Below are 23,553 nucleotides of genomic sequence, written 5' to 3'. Positions count from 1 at the left end.
CGCTTTTGGTGCAGTTTTTGGTGCTTTTTTTGTGCGGTTTTGATGCATTTTTTAATTCGCTTTTGGTGTGGTTTTTATGCGTTTTGGTGCGTTTTTTAAAGCTAAATAAAGATGTATTATTGATAGTGTTGAGCATTCCGATACCGCAAGTATCGGGTATCGGCCGATATTTGCTGTATCGGAATTCCGATACCGAGATCCGATATTTTTGTGGTATCGGGTATCGGTATCGAAACAACATTAATGTGTAAAATAAAGAATTAAAATAAAAAATATTGCTATACTCACCTCTCCGACGCAGCCTGGACCTCACCGAGGGAACCGGCAGCGTTGTTTGCTTAAAATTTGCGCATTTACTTCCTTACGTGAAGTCCCGGCTTGTGATTGGTCGCGTGCCGCCCATGTGGCCACGACGCGACCAATCACAGCAAGCCGTGACGTAATTTCAGGTCCTTCAGGATTTTAAAATTACGTTCCGGCTTTGTGATTGGTCGCGTCGCGGTCACATGGGCGACGCGACCAATCACAAGCCGTGACGTCACGGGAGGCTGGACACGCGCGCATTTTAAAATGCGCGCGTGTCCTGCCTCCCGTGACATCCCGGCTTTTGATTGGTCGCGTCGCCCATGTGGCCGCGACGCGACCAATCACAACAAGCCGTGACGTAATTTTAGGTCCTTCAGGATTTTAAAATTACGTTCTGGCTTGTGATTGGTCGCGTCGCGGTCACATGGGCGACGCGACCAATCACAAGCCGTGACGTCACGGGAGGCAGGACAAGCGCGCATTTTAAAATGCGCGCGTGTCCAGCCTCCCGTGACGTCACGGCTTGTGATTGGTCGCGTCGCCCATGTGACCGCGACGCGACCAATCACAAAGCCGGAACGTAATTTTAAAATCCTGAAGGACCTGAAATTACGTCACGGCTTGCTGTGATTGGTCGCGTCGCGGCCACATGGGCGGCACGCGACCAATCACAAGCCGGGACTTCACGTAAGGAAGTAAACGCGCGAATTTTAAGCAAACAACGCTGCCGGTTCCCTCGGTGAGGTCCAGGCTGCGTCGGAGAGGTGAGTATAGCAATATTTTTTATTTTAATTCTTTCTTTTACACATTAATATGGATCCCAGGGCCTGAAGGAGAGTTTCCTCTCCTTCAGACCCTGGGAACCATCAGGGATACCGTCCGATACTTGAGTCCCATTGACTTGTATTGGTATCGGGTATCGGTATCGGATTGGATCCGATACTTTGCCGGTATCGGCCGATACTTTCCGATACCGATACTTTCAAGTATCTAATTATTGAACAAAAAAAAAAGATTTGTGATGTCATTATTGTCCAACCTCCTCTTTTACATTTGTCCAACCCACACTCCATTACACACAGACAGACAGATAGATGATAGATGAAATGGATAGACAGATCTACATATAGATAGATCTATAGATGCATACATGTATCTATTCAGATATCTATCTATAGATATATCTGGATAGATATATCTATTGATAGATGTAAGGATAGCGTAGGGTGTGTGTCCACTGTCCAGATTACATCCGAATTAGCTGCAGATTGGATGCTGCGTACTTGTAGTCCCATTGGATGATGCCTGCTCACACACCCCAAAAGACCCCCCGCACAGCCCCGCACACACCCGAACAGTCCCGCACACACCCGAACAGCCAGGCACCCACCCGAAAAGCCCCACACACACCCGAACAGTCACGCACACACACGAGCAGCCCCGCACACACACGAACAGTCCCGCACACACACGAACAGTCCCGCACACACACGAACAGTCCCACACACACGAACAGCCCGCAGACCCAGCACACACATACACGCACACAGTCACCGCCCACATACCACCCACATTCCGCCCACACACTTCCCTCCCGAACTGCAGCATTTCTCGGACCCACATCCGCAGCAAAGCTGCAGATCTTTTTTACATCTGCGGTTATCCTGTGGATGTGCCCGACTCAATGAAAGTCTAAGGGTGCAGAAACGCTGCAGTTCCGCACAAAAGAAGTGACATGCTGCTCGAAAAAAAAGCTGTGTTTCGGTGCGGCTTTTTCCGCAGCATGTGCACAAGTCTGCGGCTCCCATAGACTTACATTGGTTGTGCACTACACTGTGGATTTGATGCAATTCTGTGCAGCAAAAAACCCTGCGGATCTGCAATTAAATCCGCAACGTGTGCACACAGCCTTAGCATTTAGTGAACCTAGCAAAAAAGACAAGCAAAAAACAAGTGTGGGATTGCACTTTTTTTGCAATTTCATCGCACTTTGAATTTTTTTCACATTTTCTGTTACACGACATGGTAAAACCAATGGTGTCGTTCAAAAGTAGAATTTCTCCCGCAAAAAATTAGCCCTGACATGGCCATATTGACGGAAAAATTATGGCTCTGGAAAGAAGGGGAGCGATAAACAAAAACAAACAATCTCCAGGGGTGAAGGGTGTTATGACCCCAATGGCGAGGGTCTCAGAGGAACGTGGAAGTCTGCAGAATACAAAAATCCAGCTCATAGGGCAGTGGTAACTGGGTTGACCATATATCTACTCCTAACGCCAACACTAGAAGTAGCCGGGGATCATTCCTACGTTGATTCTAGATGACACGCGCCAGCCGGAGAATCTAGCTACCCCTAGTAGAGGAAAACAAAGACCTTTCTTGCCTCCAGAGAAGGGGACCCCAAAGCTGGATAGAAGCCCCCCACAAATAATGACGGTGAGGTAAGAGGAAATGACAAACACAGAAATGAACCAGGTTTAGCACAGAGAGGCCCGCTTACTGATAGCAGAATAAAGAAAGGTAACTTATATGGTCAACAAAAACCCTATCAAAATCCACACTGGAAATTCAAGAACCCCCGAACCGTCTAACGGTCCGGGGGGAGAACACCAGCCCCCCTAGAGCTTCCAGCAAAGGTCAGGATATAGTTTTGGAACAAGCTGGACAAAAATACAAAACCAAAACAAATAGCAAAAGGCAGACTTAGCTGATATAACTGGAACCAGGATCAGTAGACAAGAGCACAGCAGACTAGCTCTGATAACTACGTTGCCAGGCATTGAACTGAAGGTCCAGGGAGCTTATATAGCAACACCCCTAACTAACGACCCAGGTGCGGATAAAAGGAATGACAGAAAAACCAGAGTATAAAAAACTAGTAACCACTAGAGGGAGCAAAAAGTAAATTCACAACAGTACCCCCCCCTTAGTGAGGGGTCACCGAACCCTCACCACGACCACCAGGGCGATCAGGATGAGCGGCATGAAAGGCACGAACTAAATCGGCCGCATGAACATCAGAGGCGACCACCCAGGAATTATCCTCCTGACCATAGCCCTTCCACTTGACCAGGTACTGAAGCCTCCGCCTGGAGAGGCGAGAATCCAAGATCTTCTCCACCACGTACTCCAACTCGCCCTCAACCAACACCGGAGCAGGAGGCTCAGCAGAAGGAACTACAGGCACAATGTACCGCCGCAACAAGGACCTATGAAATACATTGTGAATAGCAAACGACACAGGAAGATCCAGACGAAAATATACAGGATTAAGGATTTCCAATATCTTGTAAGGCCCAATAAAACGAGGTTTAAATTTGGGAGAGGAGACCTTCATAGGAACAAAGCGGGAAGAAAGCCATACCAAATCCCCAACGCGTAGTCGGGGACCCACACCGCGGCGGCGGTTGGCAAAGCGCTGAGCCTTCTCCTGTGACAACTTCAAGTTGTCCACCACATGATTCCAGATCTGCTGCAACCTATCCACCACAGAATCCACCCCAGGACAGTCAGAAGGCTCCACATGACCCGAAGAAAAGCGAGGATGGAAACCAGAGTTGCAGAAAAAAGGTGAAACCAAGGTGGCGGAACTAGCCCGATTATTAAGGGCAAACTCAGCCAACGGCAAGAATGTCACCCAATCGTCCTGATCAGCAGAGACAAAACACCTCAAATAAGCCTCCAAAGTCTGATTGGTTCGCTCCGTCTGTCCATTAGTCTGAGGATGGAAAGCAGACGAAAACGACAAATCAATGCCCATCCTACTACAAAAGGATCGCCAGAACCTGGAAACGAACTGGGATCCTCTGTCAGACACAATATTCTCAGGGATGCCGTGCAAACGAACCACGTTCTGGAAAAACACAGGAACCAGATCGGAAGAGGAAGGCAGCTTAGGCAAAGGAACCAAATGGACCATCTTGGAGAAGCGATCACATATCACCCAGATAACGGACATGCCCTGAGATAGCGGAAGATCAGAAATGAAATCCATGGAGATATGTGTCCAAGGTCTCTTCGGGACAGGCAAGGGCAAGAGCAAACCGCTGGCACGAGAACAGCAAGGCTTAGCTCGAGCACAAGTCCCACAGGACTGCACAAATGACCGCACATCCCTTGACAAGGAAGGCCACCAAAAGGACCTGGCCACCAGATCTCTGGTGCCAAAAATTCCCGGGTGACCTGCCAACACCGAGGAATGAACCTCGGAAATGACTCTGCTGGTCCACTTATCCGGGACAAACAGTCTGTCAGGTGGACAAGACTCAGGCCTATCAGCCTGAAATCTCTGCAACACACGTCGCAGATCCGGAGAAATAGCTGACAAGATAACTCCATCTTTAAGAATACCAACAGGATCAGCGACTCCAGGAGCATCAGGCACAAAGCTCCTAGAAAGAGCATCGGCCTTCACATTCTTTGAACCAGGTAAATACGAGACAACAAAATCAAAGCGGGAGAAAAACAATGACCAGCGGGCCTGTCTCGGATTAAGGCGTTTAGCAGACTCGAGATACATCAGATTTTTGTGATCAGTCAAGACCACCACACGATGCTTAGCACCCTCGAGCCAATGACGCCACTCCTCAAATGCCCATTTCATGGCCAACAACTCCCGATTGCCCACATCATAATTTCGCTCGGCAGGCGAAAACTTCCTAGAGAAAAAGGCACAAGGTTTCATAACAGAGCAACCAGGGCCTCTCTGCGACAAAACGGCCCCTGCCCCAATCTCCGAAGCATCCACCTCAACCTGAAAGGGAAGTGAGACGTCAGGCTGGCACAAAACCGGCGCCGAAGTAAACCGGCGTTTCAACTCCTGGAAAGCCTCCACGGCAGCAGGAGCCCAGTTAGCTACATCGGAGCCCTTCTTGGTCATATCCGTCAAAGGTTTCACAATGCTAGAAAAATTAGCGATAAAACGACGGTAGAAGTTAGCGAAGCCCAAGAACTTCTGAAGACTCTTAACTGACGAGGGCTGAGTCCAATCAAGAATAGCTCGGACCTTGACTGGGTCCATCTCCACAGCAGAAGGGGAAAAAATGAACCCCAAAAAGGGAACCTTCTGTACACCAAAGAGACACTTTGAGCCCTTGACAAACAAAGAATTTTCACGCAAAATTTTAAAGACCAACCTGACCTGCTCCACATGCGAATCCCAATTATCAGAAAAAACCAAAATATCATCCAGATAAACAATCAAAAATTTATCCAGATACTTCCGGAAAATGTCATGCATAAAGGACTGAAAAACTGAAGGCGCATTGGACAGACCAAAAGGCATCACCAAGTACTCAAAATGACCTTCGGGCGTATTGAATGCGGTTTTCCATTCATCACCTTGCTTAATGCGCACAAGGTTGTACGCACCACGAAGGTCTATCTTGGTGAACCACTTGGCACCCTTAATCCGGGCAAACAAGTCAGACAACAGCGGTAAAGGATACTGAAATTTGACAGTGATCTTATTTAAAAGCCGATAATCAATACAAGGTCTCAAAGATCCGTCCTTTTTTGCCACAAAAAAGAATCCCGCACCAAGAGGGGAAGAAGACGGAAGAATATGTCCTTTCTCCAGAGACTCCTTGATATATGAACGCATAGCGGTATGTTCAGGTACCGACAGATTAAACAGTCTTCCCTTAGGAAATTTACTGCCTGGGATCAAATCTATAGCACAGTCACAGTCCCTATGAGGAGGCAGTGCACTGGACTCAGACTCACTGAAGACGTCCTGATAATCAGACAAATACTCCGGAACTTCCGAAGGCGTAGAAGAAGCAATAGACACAGGCAGGGAATCCCCATGAATACCACGACAGCCCCAACTTGAGACTGACATAGCCTTCCAGTCCAGGACTGGATTATGGGTCTGTAACCATGGCAGCCCTAAAACAACCAAATCATGCATTTTATGTAAAACCAGGAAACGTATCACCTCGCGGTGTTCAGGAGTCATGCACATGGTAACCTGTGTCCAATACTGCGGTTTATTTGCAGCCAATGGTGTAGCATCAATACCCCTAAGAGGAATAGGATTTTCTAATGGTTCAAGAGTAAAACCACAGCGCTTAGCAAATGAGAGATCCATGAGACTCAGGGCAGCACCTGAATCTACAAACGCCATGACAGGATAAGATGACAGTGAGCAAATCAAAGTTACAGACAGAATAAATTTAGGTTGCAAATTACCAACGGTGACAGGACTAACAACCTTAGCTATACGTTTAGAGCATGCTGAGATAACATGTGTAGAATCACCACAGTAGTAGCACAAGCCATTCCGGCGTCTATGAATTTTCCGCTCATTTCTAGTCAGGATTCTATCACATTGCATTAAATCAGGTGTCTGTTCAGACAACACCATGAGGGAATTTGCGGTTTTTCTATCACATTGCACCGAATTAGGTGTCTGTTCAGACAACACCATGAGGGAATTTGCGGTTTTGCGCTCCCACAACCGCCGGTCAATTTGAATAGCCAGTGCCATAGTATCATTCAGACCTGTGGGAATGGGAAAACCCACCATAACATTCTTAATGGCTTCAGAAAGGCCATTTCTAAAATTAGCGGCCAGTGCACACTCGTTCCAATGTGTCAGCACGGACCATTTCCGAAATTTTTGGCAATACACTTCAGCCTCGTCCTGCCCCTGAGACATAGCCAGCAAGGCCTTTTCTGCCTGAATCTCAAGATTGGGTTCCTCATAAAGTAAACCGAGCGCCAGAAAAAACGCATCAAGATCAGCCAATGCCGGATCTCCTGGCGCCAGCGAAAAAGCCCAATCCTGAGGGTCGCCCCGTAAGAACGAAATAACAATTTTTACTTGCTGAGCAGAATCTCCAGATGAACAGGGTCTCAGGGACAAAAACAATTTACAATTATTCACGAAATTCCTAAACTTAAACCTGTCTCCGGAAAACAGTTCAGGAATCGGTATTTTAGGTTCTGACCTAGGATTTCTGATAACATAGTCTTGTATGCCCTGCACACGAGTAGCCAGCTGGTCCACACTTGTAATCAAGGTCTGGACATTCATGTCTGCAGCAAGCATAGCCACTCTGAGGTAAAGGGGAAGAAGAAAAAAAAAAAAACTCAGAATCTTCTTTCTTATAATCCCTCTTCTGCAATGCATTAAACATTTAATACTGGCCTGGCAAACTGTTATGACCCCAATGGCGAGGGTCTCAGAGGAACGTGGAAGTCTGCAGAATACAAAAATCCAGCTCATAGGGCAGTGGTAACTGGGTTGACCATATATCTACTCCTAACGCCAACACTAGAAGTAGCCGGGGATCATTCCTACGTTGATTCTAGATGACACGCGCCAGCCGGAGAATCTAGCTACCCCTAGTAGAGGAAAACAAAGACCTTTCTTGCCTCCAGAGAAGGGGACCCCAAAGCTGGATAGAAGCCCCCCACAAATAATGACGGTGAGGTAAGAGGAAATGACAAACACAGAAATGAACCAGGTTTAGCACAGAGAGGCCCGCTTACTGATAGCAGAATAAAGAAAGGTAACTTATATGGTCAACAAAAACCCTATCAAAATCCACACTGGAAATTCAAGAACCCCCGAACCGTCTAACGGTCCGGGGGGAGAACACCAGCCCCCCTAGAGCTTCCAGCAAAGGTCAGGATATAGTTTTGGAACAAGCTGGACAAAAATACAAAACCAAAACAAATAGCAAAAAGCAAAAGGCAGACTTAGCTGATATAACTGGAACCAGGATCAGTAGACAAGAGCACAGCAGACTAGCTCTGATAACTACGTTGCCAGGCATTGAACTGAAGGTCCAGGGAGCTTATATAGCAACACCCCTAACTAACGACCCAGGTGCGGATAAAAGGAATGACAGAAAAACCAGAGTATAAAAAACTAGTAACCACTAGAGGGAGCAAAAAGTAAATTCACAACAGACGGGGTTTAGAAACATGGGTATGGACATATCTATGGAAATAGACATAGATATATAGATATATCTGTATGTATTCATCTATCTATTTGTTATCTATCTATCTATCTATCCGTGTGTAATGGATAGAGGGGGGAGAGGAGGGAGGGGTTGGGGTGTGTTTTGGAGTGGGTGTGCCAGGTGCAGAGTTTACAGGTGAGTGCAATGCATCATGGAACTTGTATTCGAGCACAATAACTCAGGAGAAAGGAAGTTGTCGATTAACCCCATGAGAGCTGGATACAGCACTAAAGATGTGCTGCTACAGCATGATAAAAGGTAATATTGCTAAAATAAACACAGTAGATGTTTTCAGTGGCACATAATAGCAAGATTTATGAAAAAAAAAAGTTATAGTAGTGGACAACTTCTTTAAAAAAGTAACTGCAATTTTTCACGTTTTTTTTTTTTACAAAGAAGCCTCTAGATAAAAAAAGCACTAAAACTGCACAGTTCAACCACATCCTTATATGCACAGGGAGGCGCAGTTTTCATCAAATTGAATCTACTTTGCCTGATAAAACACTGGGGAGGTAATAGCGCAAAGTAGGGTCTTATCCAAAAACATTAAGATTATTTATGTCAGATTATGCAAACATGATCCATAGTAGTATGCGTTTTTAGGTTGCGATGTTCAGCTGCTACGGATCCATGGGTTATAAGATAATCAACAAATATCTGTGTCAAAGGAATTTTCTGGATAACTCCCATGCTGCTAATTTATTGAAGACATCAATCCAAAGGTGTTATTTAATAAATTTGCATTTTTTTATTCCATGCGTTTCAAGTGATAACCAAATCACGTGATTGGGCTCCGGAAAATCCAGCCCTGATCATGTTAGCCAAGAACCCGGAGGTTTTCCGATTATGGATAGCGCTATAGCCTTATTCCCAATCACCGTTTTAAAATGGCGATGAGGGAATAAATACCCTTAGCGGCCGTGGTTTTAATGCATATCGGCAGTCGTTAAGAGTTTAAAAAGTAAAAATTAATAAATAAAGTGCAAACATAAAAGTCACTACTAAAATCAATTTTTACTCAAGACAAAAAGGCACAATGACAATGCTGAATCATGGACTTGGCCTAATGGACGGAAACTGTCTCTCCAGTGCCACCTACACGTAACTACTCTGCAAGGCATATCTTGATTGCTGTAGACAGACACTGAACTGCCATTGTTGGACCCTGGTGGTAGGTAGGTCCTGCTCCTCATGGACAACCTGTTCTCATACAAGTATAGTAGGAGACACTACCATCTTGGGCTAAGTTCTCAAAAATTGCAAACACAGAGGAATTTCCTACTTGTATTTCCTTCCCAGCATTTCAGAAATCATGCACATTTTGTGAAATATATGTGCAGCGTAAATTGAAAGGCGCTATGGGTTTCTGACCTGTAGTGGTGATTTTCATCCTTCGCAATGCACATCTCTCCTGCTCCTTCTCAATGATATCTACAATGATAAATGCTACAGCGAGTATCACAGCAGCTTCTCAGCTGCAAGAGGTGCACAGTGGAAATGCTTTATATGAAACTAGTTGTTTCATGCATCTACAAGAAAAGTTCTTTGGGGTCCAGATAGCTGTTTTTCCTAGTCTTGATTCAGTCAACTGTCTGGCAGATGGTAATGATCATAAGAACACAAGGTTTGCCATTTACGGTACATTCCATTGAAAAATGATGTGGTAAAGAGTTATGACACAAAGTTTAGCACCACATGGTGTTCAAAGAAAATACACAGTATGTACACATGCTTTCAAGTTTTATGTGCAATAATTGACCATTCACATATTATATCTGGTGGTTCTCCATTAAAGGGATATTCCCATCAAAAATGGAATAGGGGATAATTTATTGATCAATTGGGGTTTTGACCAGTGGGAAACAGGGTCTTGGAACCAAGGAAACTAGACCTGCAAAGCTCTGTCTTGAATGGAGGTGCGCATGTGTGACTTTTACTCCATTCATTGTCTATGGATCTGCTGAAGAAAGCCGAGTACAGTGCTCCTATAATATGATTGCCCATGGTCAAGCACGCACACCTCATCTCCATTCATTGTCTATAGGATTGAAGAAAGCAGAGTACAATGCTCACAGACAATGACTGACAATGTTCACGCATGCCCCTTCTTCTCCATTTATTGCCTATGGGACTGAAGAAAGCCGAGTACAGTGCTCATAGACAATGATTGACAATGGTCAAGCACGTGTACCTCCTCTCCATTCAAAGTTGGGCTACTAGGTTCCAGAGCCTCGTTCTTGGTGCACAGGGTCCTAGCAGTCAGACCCAGAGCAATCACTAAGTTATCCCCTATCCACGATACCTTAGTATTTTAGGAATAACTCTTTAAACACACTTGAACAAAGCATTTGCTTTAATTTGTGCAAAAAATACTGAATTAATTTTCTATATAAGCAAAAATGGGGATAAATCTTGGCTAAATAGGGCTGCTGATATTTTTAAGCAGAGTGCTTCCACTGGCATACATGATACTACAACAAGTAATAAAGAACTGATGTATAAATACAAAAATGCCCTCCACCTCAAAATTAAGACGTGGTGGAACAAAACATCTCTGGAAAATTATCGTGATAAAAAGATCGTCCATAGGGGTTTGAGAGTGCAATTATATCCAACATTTAACTTGGAAAATGATGAATTGTCCAATAAATGGATGGCTGCTGTCTCCACCTGTTCAATGGAATTTATTAATATTCTTACTGAAAAAAACATTCAGTCTCTGAAAGAAATTGATAACGAATTAGAACTCCTATTAAGGTCATTGAATAAAGAAATACCGACTGATCAATTGGAAAATTGTTTGAAGGATTTGGAGAAAGATATGGACAAATGGGAGGAACATACAAGTGAAGGGAAACATAAAAAATTCCTGAGATACAGTACAGACCAAAAGTTTGGACATACCTTCTCATTTAAAGATTTTTCTGTATTTTCATGACTATGAAAATTGTACATTCACTTTGAAGGCATCAAAACTATGAATTAACACATGTGGAATTATATACTTAACAAAAAAGTGTGAAACAACTGAAAATATGTCTTATATTCTAAGTTCTTCAAAGTAGCCACCTTTTGCTTTGATGACTGCTTTGCACACTCTTGGCATTCTCTTGATGAGCCACAGGTGTCATGACGTAATCTTTCATTGCATGCCCTTCAGTGTTCAGTAGTGAACACTGTGTGTGCTAACAGAGCAAGAAGAAATTAATGAGCTGGTTGTAATCAAAATACAGCTCCCTGCCCAAGAATGCGGTCCCTGAGAATCTGCCCGGGGGCCTGATAAAAGGTCATCGAGGGCCGTAAATGGCCTGGGGGCCTGAGGTTTCCCACCTCTGAAATATGTCAATATAACATGAAGATGGACTTAGAGCAACTACTTGGTCTTTACGATCCAGCAATATTGAAAAATCGTTGATTGATCTCATTATTACTCTTTTAGAGTTTGGGCTTAATCATAATGTGTTCACATTCAATAAAAGGATTTTTTTACAACTACACGGCACAGCAATGGGGGCGTCTTGTGCCCCCTCATATGCTAACTTATTTTTAGGGGCCTGGGAAAGAGATATTTTCCTAAATGATACTATCCCAGAGATGGAGAAGGTTCACAATTGGATTCATTATATACCGTAGATGACATTTTTTTCATCTGGGAGGGTACTGAGCAGCAATTGGAGGTATTGATGCATAAATTAAATTCTAACAACCTCAATATCAAACTTACATATAAGTCAGGGAGAGTGTTGGATTTTTTGAATATCAAAATCATTGCATCTGATCAGGGGTCCTTACACACTGATATATTTAAAAAACCCACAGCAACTAATTATTTTCTGTGGGCAGATTCATCACACCCACGATCTATGATTTGAAGCATCCCCATTCGGCAATTTCTGAGAGCTAAGCACATTTGCCCTGATGATTATACCTTCCAATGGCAATCAATAGCTCTTGCTATCATATTCTAGCAGCGAGGATACATCAACAGAATGATCACAAATGGATATAGAAAGGCAGTCAAGACCAACAGGAATGAACTATTGTATGGTACAAATCTGAGAAAAGATAAGAAAGAATCTGGAGTTAGGTTTATTTCCACTTATTGTACTGAATGGCAGGAATTTATGTCTATTGTCAAAATACAGTGGAGGATTCTTCATATGGATCCAATTTTAAAACAAATTTTGCCAGCATCTCCCACCTGTGTGGCCAGACGATCTTCCAACTTGAAAGATCAATTAATGCAGAGTCACTATGACCCTCAGAGATGTTCCACCAAAAGTAAGGAGGGCAATGAGGGTTTTTTCCGTGTGGAATTTGCAAAGCGTGTCTCTATCTAGTAAAATCTACCTCATTCAAAAACCATGATGGATCTCGTACTTTTGACATTAGAAGGCACTTGACATGTTCCTCTAAAGCAGTGGTGTATCATGCTGAATGCCCATGTGGCAAAATTTATATTGGTTTAACAACATGGGAGCTCAAAGTTAGGGTCAGGGAGCATTTCCAGGATATAGAAAAGGCTGCAGCAGAAGAAGATATCTCCCTTTTAAATACCTTACCTCGGTACTTCAAATGTTTTCATGACTGCAATCCTAAAGGGTTGAAAATCAAAGGAATTGACCAAGTCAATCTTGGCCTTAGAGGGGGAGATACAGCAAGAATCCTAGCCAAATGGGAAAGTAAGTGGATTTATAGATTAGGCACTCTAAATCCTCAGGGTCTGAATGAGAGTTTTTGCTTTGCGGCATATTTATAATATGAGTATCATGTATTTTTAGAGGTGAGGATTCTTTTATAGGTTTATTTATGTCATTTATTGCATTTTTTATGTATTGTTGTATGTGATATTGATATTTTTTATGTATTTTTGCAGTTGATCTTCTTTGGCGGCCTTCCTTTGGATGTGGATCTTCTTTTTTATGCAGAATGGTTGGACATGAATAACTTTTTGGCTCATCATCAGCACTCTGTTCCACCCTGGACAACTTTTTTGTAATAGATTTTTTGTGTACAGAATGGCTGGGCACTAACAATTTTTATGCACATTTGAAGCAACTTTTTTCACCTTGGACAACTCACTAATTTTTCTTTACTCATCTGGGTATTATATACTATCAATTAGTGCCTATGAACTGTATGCTCTTCTTTAAATAATTATTAATTAATGCCTATGAATTATATGTTCTTCATTTTATATTTTTGCAAGGGATTATTTAATATTTTTGTTACCATCGGAAACACTATTCATAGAGACAAATGGAATTATAAATTGGTGCCTATTAATTCTATGTTTGAGATAAATAGAACTATTGATCATTACCTATGAATGCTATATATGAATGCTTTTTCATTTTTGCAAGGAATTATTTTATATATCAGATTTTTTTACCATCTGAAACATTATCTATAGAGATAAGGCCTTGCCTCCTCCTGCCGTCTCAAACTCAAAAATATTTCCCGGATCCACGAATTCCTCGACAACGAAATCACAAAAACACTAGTGCACGCCCTTATCATCTCCCGCCTTGACTACTGCAACCTCCCCTTCTCTGGCCTCCCCTCTAGCACTCTGGCATCACTCCAATCCATCCTACACTCTGCTGCCCGACTAATCTACCTGTCTCCCTGCTATTCCCCAGCCTCTCCGCTATGCCAAGCCCTTCACTGGCTTCCTATCGTCCAGAGCCTCCAGTTCAAAACCCTTATAATTACATACAAAGCCATCCACACCCTGTCTCATCCATATATCATTGACATGGTCTCCCGGTACTTACCTACACTCAACCTTCTATCCTCACAAGATCTCCTTCTCTCCTCTCCTCTTATCTCTTCTTCCCACAACCGCATCCAAGACTTCTCACGAGCTTCCCCCATACTCTGGAACTCTCTACCCCAACACATCAGACTCTTGCCTACCATAGAAACCTTCAAAAAGAACCTGAAAACTCACCTCTTCTGATAAGCCTACAGCCTGCAGTGATCCTCACCCTACTGAACTGCCACACAACCAGCTCTACCCTCTCCTAGTGAATCCTCACCCATTCCCTGCAGACTGTGAGCCCTCGCAGGCAGGGTCCTCCCTCCTTCTGTACCTGTTAGTGCCTTGTTTTTTGCTCATGTTTATTGTATTTGTCTATATTTGCCCCTTTTCACATGTGAAGCTCCATGGAATAAATGGCGCTATAAAAATGTATAATAATAATAATAATAATAAATAGAACTATCAATTGGTGCCTATGAATTCTATGTTTTTTCTTAGGTTTTTGTATGGACTATTTAATACATTAATACTTATACTATTAATACTAATACTGGATTATTCATTTTTAAGGAATAAATGTATTTATTTTTTTGAAGTATAGTTTAATTTCTGATAATATCATAAATGGATCTATCATAGTATCTTATTTTTTATCAATTCTCAAATTTAATCTATTATATTTATTTATACAAATGATTAGGGTATATTCCCAGTCAATATAATTGAAATATTTTAATATGCACTGGTCACTTTATTTATTATTATTTATTTATTTATTATTTATTTACGTTATTATCATTATATGGTGTTATTCATAACTCTTCTCATAATTGTTCACTATATTCAGGATTATATATACAGTATACTAGATGGAGGCCCGATGCTATTGCATCGGGAGGGCGATAATGTCACAATGCGGACAGGCTTTGCAGCATTGAGAATCTCTCCCTCCCATGCGCTCACCCACCTATCCACTCTCTCTTTCTCCGTGTGTTCTCTTCTTTGACCGGTCTACCCCATGTGCTATCCCCTTTGTCTGCTGTCTTTCTCCTTCCTGTGCTGTGTTCTCCCCTCATGTGCTGTCAAGTTTGAGCTGTCCCCCTGTGCTCTGTCTCTCCCCCCTGTGCGCTTTCTCTCTCCCCCATATGCGGTCTTCTCTCATGCCATTTCTTCTTTGACCTGTGTACCCCATGTGCTCTTACCCTTGTGGGCTCTTTTTCTCCACCACTGTGCTGTCTTCTTCCCTGATGTAAGCAAAAGACAATACTGACATTACAGCTGGAGATCGCAGAGGATATATTTTGTGAGGTAAAATATTGTTTAAAAACAGTCTCTGAAATATTTTACCTGACAAAATGAATGAATCCTCTGTGATCCCGTGCTGTAATGTCAGTATTGTCTTTTGCTTCCTCCCCTGCCAAGGACATGTTGTATGCTCCCTACACGGTCAGACACAGACAATTTTTAAAATGAACTTTTGATCATGGGAAAACCCTTTTAATGTGACCGGCTTCCTCTGCCTGTAGACATGTCGCCCATCTGCCGCTGGGATCAGCCGAATGATTCACTGCGCCTGCGCTGAATTCGCGCAGGCACAGTAAATCAGACCGCCGCCATCTTTGTACAGACAGATAGCGGTGGTCACATTAAAACTGCACATGCGCTCCTTCTGTACTAAGATGGCGGCGGTCAGTGAATCATTAGGCTAATCCCAGTGGCGGCGTGTTCCCGATGGTGTTCCGCTGGTGGTACCGCACAACAGGCTGCTTACAGCGTGTTCAGTGTGTGTGTGTGTGTGTGTGCTGCATACGGCGTATATAGTGTATGAGTGTGTGTGTGTGGTGTGTACGGCATATACAGTGTGTTTGTGTGCGTGTGTGTGGTGCGTACGGCATATACAGTGAGTGTGTGTGTGTTGCAATGGTGTTCTGCTCGTGGTACTGCGCAAGAGGCTGCCTATGGTGTGTTCAGTGTGTGTGTGTGCTGTATACGGCGTATACAGTGTGTGTGTGTGTGTGTGTGTGGTGCATATTGATTCCAACTACTTTCAAGGCCTGTTTTTGAGCCTTGTTGATGGACATAGCAAATGCCAGTCAAACAGGAAACTGGAGGCGTTTAAAATCAAAAGGCAAATCAGATGGAATGAGAGGACTTGTTGGAATGAAAACATTTTCTCCTGTGGCACATCCTGTCAAAATGGTTGCCTCAATTACATGTGGAAACAGGTTCTTAATCAAGAGTCTTGTTTCATTACACAGCTTTGGTGGATCCAAATTTCTCAATAGCAGAATAGGTGCTCCATGTCTTAGAAAGAGGTTGTGAGGAGGAAGTCCTTGTGGCTCCAAGGAATTGAGGAACTCAGTTGGATAAAATAATGCTTGAGCAGGGTCTATTACTGTATCCACTGACTTATAGGACGTGCACACACATGGATGAGATTTAGAATTTGAAGATTGATCTTGTTGACGCTGTCATTTTTGGGAGCTAGAACAGCCCTTTCACACAGCCAGCCAGAATTTTTGAAGTGGAGTTGATTGTTTGGAAAAACCTTTGCTTTCAACTCCTCAATGGAAGTCACAATGCAACAAAAGTTGCTTGGGAAGGTGATCTGTCCAGTGGTTGAGTTTACTGGTGCCTTGCCATCTCCAAAAGTCAACAGCCGGCTCGAAAACAGTCCAGCAGAAACATCGCCTGTCATGTAGACCCTCATGTTTGTGTTCAGTGACATTTTCTTTACTTTTCTCCAAAGGTACGATGCTTTGAGACAGGCATTGAGTTCGTCTGCAGGGGTTGATCTTGGAATAACAGGTAGTGTTTGGCGGAAGTCACCTGCCAAAACAACTACTCTTCCCATGATATATTTGTTGCTACGCAGGTCTTGCAGCAGTCTGTCCACTGCTTCCAGAGCCCTTTTGTTTGACATGGTGCATTCATCCCAAATGATGGCACTGCATTTTTTAAGCAATTTGGCCAGTCCTGATCCCTTGGCAATATTACACACGGGGATGTCACTATCAGACAGATTAAGTGGTAGTTTGAATCTTGAATGTGCTGTCCTGCCACCTTTTAAAAGCGTAGCTGCAGTTCCAGAAGATGCCACTGCAAGTGCAATCTTTTTTTGTTGTCGAAATTTTGCCAGGAGCAAGTTGAATACAAATGTCTTTCCTGTTCCACCTGGAGCATCAAGGAAGACAATCCTACCTTTGTTGGTGTGAAGGAAGCCCTGTTCCTCCCACGTCACCAATCCGTGACATCACTACCCAGGCACAGCTCTCCGGCACCCCCTTTGTCTCTCAGGTCAGTAAGGGAACTGCACCTAGAGCAAATGGCCGCGGGGGAGACTGCCCTGTTGCCCACGCTGGGTATTCTAAGATTCGCAATCAGAGTAAAAGGATCAGCCCAAAATTAATTTATGATTTAATTGCCTTAAGGGCGCACTAGGTAATTACAAGAAATATACAGTCAAAATATATCAAGAGTTACAGTCAGAGCAAAATATAACAATCATAATACAGGGTTTAAAGGTATACAGCCGGAGGTCAATTTACCAGGTTGAAGGTTGCTTGTGGAAGCCGGGGGGCTCTGCGCTCCACAGGTAGACAGCTTAGTTGCCGGGCAGCCCCAGAAAGCGTGTGCTTGCCCCCTCTGATTGGCCTGCCCTCTTTCGTAGTTCCTCAGTTAGTCATCTTCTTCTGTGTGTGTGTGTCACTCTCCAAGTGTCCTCAGCTCTTAAACCTTGCTGTGTCCCTCCGCCTGTAGCTGGGTGGGCATAGCAATCTCCACCCCTCTGCCTCCCTGCAAGATTTATTCCAATATCTAATAAATGGGATAACTTCTCTCAGGATGATCGGATCAGCACACGGGCAGTACCAGCGCCTGTGGTAGGCTGTATTTTTTTGCTTTAGCCACATCAAGATGTGAGCGTGAGGAAGGCCTCTTTTTTGCCATTCAACTGAATACATCCAGCACTGTGTCTCACCATAAATATGTGATTTTGTGATGAGATTAGTCATTTTTGAAAGTTTCTGTTTGAAAACCCAAGCAATAAGGTCATGGCGATTCACTGTTTTTTGGCCCAGCAACAGGTGCCCTCCAATTTCCTCCCTGGCAGGATTGCAAGTATCTGGACGGCCATACTTTCTCACATAAGTCATTGCATCCTGTGTGTATTCATACATTAGTTGTGGGCTTCCAGTGACAGTTGATGGAAGAATAACCATTTTCCCCAACTCTTTTGGATCAGCATCATTTGCTACAGCATCTCTAAGGTGAATATATTCCTCTGTCCTGAGCTTCTTTAGATTTAGTCGGATATATAAAAGACGTTCACTCTCAATCTTTGCATACATGTCAACAATAAATTGGTGGAAGAGGTGTTTGCATTTCAAGATGTGATTTTCCTCTACAAATCTTGTCATGATCCTATATGCATAGAAGTCCATGGCACACTTTTTTCCTGAAGGGTTGCCTGTTGTAGGATCTGTGAGGAATTCCAAAGTGATAGCCATCCTGTCCCTACCAAAAGATGATTGGATATTGCAGTGCATCATAGGACCTGTGAGTTTCTGCTACTCATTGCAACCTATTGTTCCTTTTCTGAAGCACAATGTCACGGCTTTGAAAATCATTACCTACAATCAAGATGGCTACCGTATCAAATGTGGGAGCATTGAAACGTCGCTGATGTTCACCTTGTGGTGTTTTGTCAGCTCGAATGACAACCTTGTCATTGTCATTTGGCATGCATTCAAGTGCAGTCTTGAAAAGTTGAACATATGGATTGTTGGAGTGAAGGAACTGCTGTAAAATAATGACAATATCAAGGCGAGTGATAGGAATTAAAAAGCACCTCCGCTGAGCCTCTGCTTCTGCACTTCCCATGAAGAAGAGTTGAAGAAATTGAGGTTCTTCTCCTTGCAATGGAAGCAGTGAGCCAATTGAGTGGTAAACCTGTCCATGAACTTTAAATGTCGGCATAAATCCTGTTGTAAACATTTCTTTTGTTGCACCAAATGATGTCATTTGGAAGCAGGAGTTGTACTTCCTGATGTTGTCCAAGAAATGCTTTGATATTGTACTGGTACCTGTCATCAGAGACTTTAGGGGATCTGGTGGTGACAGGAGAGGTGGAAGTTTTATCTTGCCATTTGCACAGCATAAACCTGGCGGGTCATCTTTCCATTTTAGGGCACTGCAGTACATGCAGACCACATCCATTTTTCCTATCTGAACTTTAGGATTATCCTGATAGTTTATGTCTGACTGGTAACAAAAGGCAGCATGTTTCAAATCTCCATCCATTTCCTGTGCCCTGGTGGAAGAAATAGCAATTCTCTTAGTGGCAAGTCGGCCTTCTCTCTGCTGAGATGACTCATTGGCCTTTGAGGAAGCAGCTCTTATCTTATCTGCAAGCCTCGCTTCCCTCTCCTCAAAAAGTTCATTGGCCCTTGAGGAAGCAGCTGCTGCTCTCATGTGTGTCAGCCTTGTTTCTCGGTCTTCACATTTTTCAATGGCCTGTAATGCCGCTTTTCTTTTTGCATCAGCTGACATTCCTGCCATGGAAATCCTTTTCTAATGAGGCATTATTGTGGTAAAAATAGTCTGTAACTGGCAATTTCTATATCCTCTCACATAGAGGTAATGTGACTGACATCAGCCTTTCCACCAACACACCCTAACTGACATGCTATTACCTCACACGAGCTTTGTTATACTGAGAATGTCCTTTGTTGCCTATATTAACCAATCAGAGCTCAGATTAATTAACTGTAGCAAAATAGAAGCTGAGCTGTGATTGGTTGCTATTGGCAGCCTTATAAGTCCCAGCCAACAGGAAGCCCTCCCCCTGGCAGTATATATTAGCTCACACATACACATAATAGACAGGTCATGTGACTGACAGCTGCCGTATTTCCTATATGGTACATTTGTTGCTCTTGTAGTTTGTCTGCTTATTAATCATATTTTTATTTTTGAAGGATAATACCAGACTTGTGTGTGTTTTAGGGCGAGTTTCATGTGCCAAGTTGTGTGTGTTGAGTTGCGTGTGGCAACATGCATGTAGCGACTTTTGTGAGATGAGTTTTGTGTGGCGACATGCGTGTAGCAACTTTTTGTGTGTCGAGTTGCATGTGACAGGTTAGTGTAGCAAGTTGTGTGGAGCAGGTTTTGCGCATGGTGAGTATTGCGCATGGCGAGTTTTATGTGTGGTGCGTTTTGAGTACGTGCAAGTTTTGTCTGAGGCAACTTTTGCATGTGTTGCAACTTTTGTGCATGTGGCAATTTTTCCGCGTGTGCAAGTTTTGCGTGTGGCGAGTTTTCCATGAGGTGAGCTTTGCACGTGTGGCGAGTTATGCGTGAGCCTAGATTTGCATATGGCAAGTTTTGCGTGTGGCGAGTTTTGAGTGGCGACTTTTGTGTTTCGACTTTTATGTGACGAGGTAGGTGTATGTGTGGTGAAATGTGTGGTGAAATGTGTGCTGAGGATGGTATATGTGTTCAAACACGTGGTAGTGTGTGGCGCATTTTGTGTGTGTGTTCATATCCCCGTGGTGGTGTGGTGATTATCCCATGTCGGGGCCCCACCTTAGCAACTGTACGGTATATACTCTTTGGCGCCATCGCTCTCACTCTTTAAGTCCCCCTTGTTCACATCTGGCAGCTGTCAATTTGCCTCCAACACTTTTCCTTTCACTTTTTCCCCATTATGTAGATAGGGGCAAAATTGTTTTGTGAATTGGAACACGCGGGGTTAAAATTTCGCCTCACAACATAGCCTATGACGCTCTCGGAGTCCAGACGTGTGACTGTGCAAAATTTTGAGGCTGTAGCTGCGACGGTGCAGGTGCCAATCCCGGACATACACACACACATACATATACACACACACACACAGCTTTATGTATTAGATTGGATGCACAATAAATTTAATATTGAAATTGCCTGTAACTGTGTAACCATGCAGGACTAACTGTAAAGGTTATGTATTCAATTGGAATTTATATACAAATTATTTGAAGTCTCTTTATTCTGGTAGCTGATGCCGTCTTCTATGTGAGGCACACTGCTTTTTTATTTTTGTAACATTTCCTTTTTATCTTAATCAATAATAAAATTGTATTTTAATAATGGGTCTCTTTGTTTCCCCTCTTTATTTTGAGCGGGGTATGTGTGACATATGCTAAAGTGAAGTGCCATTTTTACTTTTATATGGACATTATACTGATATATCTACAAGAACAGGTCTGTGGGGTCCAGATAGCTGTTTTTCCTGGTCTTGATACAGTCAACAGTCTGGCAGATGGTAATGATCATAAGAACATAAGGTTTGCCATTTATGGTACATTCCATTGAAAAATGATGTGGTGAAGAGTTATGACACAAAGTTTAGCACCACATGGTATTCAAAGAATATACACAGTATGTACACGTGCTTTCAAGTTTTATGTGCAATAATTGACCATTCAGATATTTTGTCTGGTGTTCTCCATTATATGACTATTCCCCGCAACAATGGAATATGGGATCATTTAATGATCAATTGGGGTTTTGACCAGTGGGAAACAGGGTCTTGGAACCAAGGAAACTAGACCTGCAAAGCTCTGTCTTGAATGGAGGTGCGCATGTGTGACTTTCACTCCATTCATTGTCTATGGATCTGCTGAAAAAAGCTGAGGACAGTGCTCCTACACTGATTGACAATGGTCAAGAACGCACACCTCATCTCCATTCATTGTCTATAGGATTGAAGAAAGCAGAGTAAAATGTCCACAGATAATGATTGACAATGTTCACGCATGCCCCTTCTTCTCCATTTATTGCCTATGGGACTAAAGAAAGCCGAGTATAGAGCTCATAGACAATGGTCAAGCATGTGTACCTCCTCTCCATTCAAAGTTGGGCTACTAGGTCCCAGAACCCCGCTCTTGGTGCTCAGGGTCCTAGCAGTCAGACCCTGAGCAATCACTGAAGGGATACCTTAGTATTTTAGGAATAACTCTTTAAGCACACTTGAACAAAGCATTTGCTTTAATTTGTGCAAAAAATACTGAATTAATTTTCTATATAAGCAAAAATGAGTCTCAGAAGTCACAATGTACAACCCATTATACTATGTAACACAATTTTTGTCTCCAGCTTTTAAGTGCTATATTCCAGTTACTCATGCCTATATAGTCAAGAAAAACTATTTAATTAATTATAGACTTTGCTTTTGTGACCAGGACAATTAAATATTCAGTTTTATGTATTTGCATAGGGAAATCTAAAATGATTATCATTTCTGTAACGCTTGCGCCCAGACTGGTTGGCGCGAGCGTGGGGGTTGTGGCCCTACTGTGCCATAAACCAGACTACCCTGGAAGGAGTGTGACTAAGCAGCTGCCTTGGTTTTCACTGGAGCCTCTGATGGTGAGGTCAGACTTGTGCAGCAGGAAGCTGCCAGGTACCACTCCGGGGTGGTGTCTGGCTGTGGCTGCTGATCCCACTGGGAGACGGAACGCTAGGACAGCAGCAGGCAATGGGCTTGACTGGCGGGCAGGTACATCTGAGACACAGGCAGGCGGGTACGGCAGCAACACAGCCAGGCGGGCACGGCTGAGACACAGGCAGGCAGGCACGACTGGCACTCTGGCAGGACAGGTACTGACTAGGTAGGGACCGAAATACAGGCAGGTATATGGAAACAGGTAGGGAACTGTTCAGACAAAAAGGTATATGGGAAACGGTAGGGACCTGACCCGCAGGTTGCAGAACGGGAGTAAAGCAGGACCGCAAGGAGCGGATGCAAAGCAGAACCACAGGAGGCGGAACTAAGCAGAAATGCAGGAGGCGGAGCTAAGAGCAGAACCGCAGGAGGCAAAGCTACAAGGAGAAACGTAGGAGGCAGAGCTAAGAGCAGAGCTGAAGGGGGCAAAGCAGAGAGCAGGACCGCTGGAGGAAGAGCCAAGAGCAGAACCGCTGGAGGCGAAGCCAAGAGCAGAACCACTGGAAGCGGAGCCAAGAGCAGAACCACTGGAGGCAGAGCCAAGAGCAGAAGGCGCAGAGCCACAGCTTGCAGCAAGCAGAACAGAGAGGCACGGAGCCACAGGTTACAGTGAGCAGAGCAGAGCCGCAAGGTGCGCAGCAGAGCAGAACAGAGCTGCAGGTTTGCGGTAAGCAGAGCAGGAAGGCGCAGAACCATATGTTGCGGTGAGCAGAGAGGCTCAGAACCACAGGTTGCGGTGAGCAGAGCAGAGCGGTGCAGAGCCACAGGTTACGACGAGCAGAATAGGAAGGAGTGGACACAAGAGTATGCTGACTGGAAAAGGCAAACAGACAAGGAGACAACTGCAACAGATATAGACCAGACAGACAGGGACAAACACAGGAACAAAAACAGGACAAGGATTCAGGCCTGGGTATGCAGCCCCCAGGATGGCAGAGACAGGTCAGGACCTGGTAGCTCAGTAGCAAGACACTGAGGGAGAAAGTTGCTCAGGCATCCTCCAATGGGTGGGGATGCCTTAT

Source organism: Ranitomeya variabilis, chromosome 5 (assembly GCF_051348905.1).
Source record: "Ranitomeya variabilis isolate aRanVar5 chromosome 5, aRanVar5.hap1, whole genome shotgun sequence".
In the NCBI taxonomy this organism is placed as follows: domain Eukaryota; kingdom Metazoa; phylum Chordata; class Amphibia; order Anura; family Dendrobatidae; genus Ranitomeya; species Ranitomeya variabilis.
Note: the sequence above shows the minus strand (reverse complement) of the source record.